Source organism: Fukomys damarensis, unplaced genomic scaffold (genome assembly GCF_012274545.1).
Source record: "Fukomys damarensis isolate Sample0158 unplaced genomic scaffold, DMR_v1.0_HiC HiC_scaffold_72, whole genome shotgun sequence".
NCBI classification, from domain to species: domain Eukaryota; kingdom Metazoa; phylum Chordata; class Mammalia; order Rodentia; family Bathyergidae; genus Fukomys; species Fukomys damarensis.
The window spans coordinates 95,401-99,216 of record NW_022900984.1 but is presented as its reverse complement, the minus strand read 5'-3'; positions in this window follow the sequence as shown (position 1 = coordinate 99,216).

Genomic DNA, 3,816 nt, shown 5'->3' with positions numbered 1-3,816 from the left:
AAAACTGGACCCTTATCTTTCACCATGCACTAAATTAAAATCTAAGTGGATGAAAGATCTAAATATTCAAACAGAAATACTAAACTTGCTGGAAGATAAGTTAACCAGAACACTGGAAGACATTGGCATAGGACAAGACTTTATGAATTAATCCTCAGTAGCATGGAAACTAGCAGAAAGAATCCACAACTGTGATCTTATCTATTAAAAAGCTTTTGCACTTCAAAAGAAATTATCAACAGAACTAAAATACAACCTACAATGTGGGAAAAAAATTTAACAGCTGCTACTCAGACAAAGGACTATTATCTAGAATATATAAAGAACTCAAAACAATCAGCCCCCCCCAATATAAAGACCCAATTCAAAAATGGGCCTCTGAAATGAACAGACATTTCTTAGATAAAGAAGTAAAAGCAGAAAGTAAATATATTAAAATATTAAAATATGTTCCACATCACTGGCTATGTGAGAGATGCAGATAAAAAAGAACACTGAGATTACACCTCACTAGATAAAGAATGGCTGCTATCAAGAAATCAAATGATAACAAATATTGGTGGGGCTTTGGGGAGAAAGAAACCCTTATCCATTATTGGTGGGAGTGCAGACTTGTACAACCACTATGGAAATCTAAATGGAGATACCTCAAAGAGCTGGGACTAGCGGTTCCATTTTACACAGTCATCCCTCTGTTGGGAATCTTTCCGAAAGAACTAAAAGAACCATATCATAGTGATGCATGTGCACAGTTTGTAATAGCTAAAACTTTGAACAGCACATTTCCCCATCAGTTGGAAACTGGATAAAGAAGATGTGGTTTTTCTACAAAATTGAATATTACTCACCCATAAAGAATGAGAAATTAGATTCATTCACAGCAAAATGTATACATAATTGAGGATATACTCCTAAGTGAAATAGATAAGTCGCACATGTGTAAATACCAAATAGTTTCTCTCGTGTGAATAAACTGTAATAGTATATAAGATCCTAATGAGATAACTGACATTGTGAAATGGGAAGACAAGGGCTAAAGATGTAGGGAAGGTGGTATGCATAGGGAAAGGGTAGCAATGGAAAAAAGTGTGAGAAAATGAAAAGATGCAAATAAAGTGTTTGTAAATGGGGATTTGAGGAGGAGGGTGAAAGCAGGGAAGAACAAGGGGAAAAAATGAGAACCAAGACCTGTCATGTAGAGATACAAGATCCCAACAATGAATGTAACTGTACTATATCCCTAAAAGGTACCAATAAACTCATTTTTTAAAAAAAGATAGCTTTGCAAAAAAAAAATGTATGGTTTTAGATTTCCTGAGAACTATCCAAAGTGGAATCTCCATTCAGCATGTTGTACCTTAATCCCAGAAAACAAAGATAATGTAACAGCAGCCCTAGAAGAAATAGCACCAACATCCAAGCAGTACAAAGAATATCTCAGGATCCTACCCCAGGCCCATGTCATTCATAGAAATCCACCATTCTATCTTTGATTCACTCTTCATTTAGGACTCACAAGTGTAATCATACTTTAAAATTGTTTCAGAGATTTCTTACAAACAGAAATGTAGACATTTACAGGCATTTACTTGAGATCAAGTCAAAGCAGTTCTCTTTCACTCTAACAAAACCGCGACTGCTGTCTATAATCAGCATTAAGAAGTTGGAGTGACACTCATCTTTTCTAACTTAGTCAGAGTCAGAAATAATCATTTTAAAGAACTGTTATCTTAAATATAGGATTATTGTGGCATGAGAGGATAGATGGCCAAAGCACTGACCCCCAGTCCCAGAATGCTGTTTCTCACTGAGGCACAGATTTTCTGAAGGTGACATGCTGGAGCCAAGTTCCTGGACAGCAGAACCATTCCCTAATTCCTTCTTTGTTCTTGTTCCAGGTTTACACTCCCTTTTACAGGTTTACACTCCCTTTTATTTTTAAATAAAATAAATATTTTTAAATAAAATTAGGGAGGCAGAACTACTAACCCCCCAAATGAGCAATTGAATTTTAAAACTCATGTTCAAGCAATAACCTATATTAGATAAATACAAGTAAATGCAACAGTCCAGTGGCCAAAGGTTAGAAAGCAACCCTGACTCAAGATAACCACATTCTACTCCTTCAAATCTCATATAAATCCTGTCCAACTGAAAGAGAGACTCCACTTTTTTGTTTGCATCCCAGTGATTTCTCTAATATATTAATCCCAAATGAATGTCTGTCCACTCCTGTAAAACTTGATATTTTTTATCCTAAAAATAAGGAAGTATAAATGACAATAGAAAACTGTGGAAGGGAAATGATAGATTTTCTTACTGAAGTAGTAACTTGGAAAACATAAGTTGTGGAAATAAGGAATAAAAACATAAAAGGGATATGGAAGGGTGATTTCCACAAGAACTGTGGAAAGAATGAGTGATTTGGGGGCAAGATAAAGTTTAAGAGGAATCCATCCTGCAACAAATAGGAATTGTGAGATGAATAGAGAATTTGGGACATGAATGGAAACTTTTGGTAATTAATATGAATTTTAAGAGAGAAAACGGAAAATGGGCTATAGAACAGTAAATAATATTACATAAGTAAAATGGAGAAAAGAAGCTTTATCAAAAATGGATGTATCTTGAGTATGTGATTGATTCATGGTGTAGTACAAGGATTAAGGATGCCAGTATTAACACTGAGTGTTTATTAAATTAGTCCACTGATTTGTTTGGCACAGTTCTAAATTTGGTAGCTCAATATCTCTTTGTTTACATTCTTGCTTTGCTACTTTCAGCTCATCATGAAATATTCTCCTCTGTGTAGCCTGTCTGCTGTGAAACCCTGACTTGGACATGGCATGTTAGGACTAAAGCCTGTACAAACTGTGAGCTAAATAAACTTTTCCTTCCTTAACCTGTAAATGTTGGTTATTTTGTTTCAGCAATCAGAAAAAAGTAACTAACAATTTGGTAAGAGAGAAGTGAAGTTTTTGTGAGAGTACCTGACTATATGGTTTAGAGTTTTTGGAGCTGGGTAGTGGAAAGTGAAGAGTTTGGAAAGTTTAAAAAATGCCACCTGAAAAAACAATACTGGAATGTATTAGTCTATATTTGATGGGAGGTTAGCTTATTCGATGGGAGGTTCTTCACTCTGTTGACAGAAATGATGCTGGTAAAGACCAAACTTAGGAGATTTCTGCTGGGAGGAAGGAGCACATGGCTGTTGGACTTTGGACAATGTGTTATGACTTGGCAGAAAATTTGGCTGCATTTTACTTGTGTGCAAAGACTTTGCCTAAGATTGAAAGTATGGCAGTGGGTTAATTAATCTTGTAGAAGAAATTTCAAGGCAATCTAGTTTTGAAGCAGGAAATGGGCTACTGTTTGCAGCTTTTACCAGATTTATACTGAGAACCAGGATCAAAGCGCCTTGCAGAGTGACTTAAAATATATTGATTGTGGTCAGAAAGGAAGTTCCAGTAAAATTGTGTCCTGCAAAGATGGAAGAGAGGAGAAATTGGTCATGGAAAAGTTGATGAAAGAAAAGCCATTCATTTCAGAAGAGAACAGAAAAGATTGCCTGAAGATATCACAAGACCCAGCAGAACTCCAGTCTTTGCAATCCTAGATTCTCAAAGGTGACAAATTTTTCTTGAAGAGGCAATGACTGTAGTTTAAATTTCCTAATAATCAGTCAATAAGGAGAAAGTATTTGAAAAACTCAATATAGTTCTATCAAATTTCCTTTTAAAGGATTCATATTCTTCCTTCTTTAGAATACTGGGATGTATGTTCCTCCTTCTGAGTTACCCATTATCCTTGAACTGA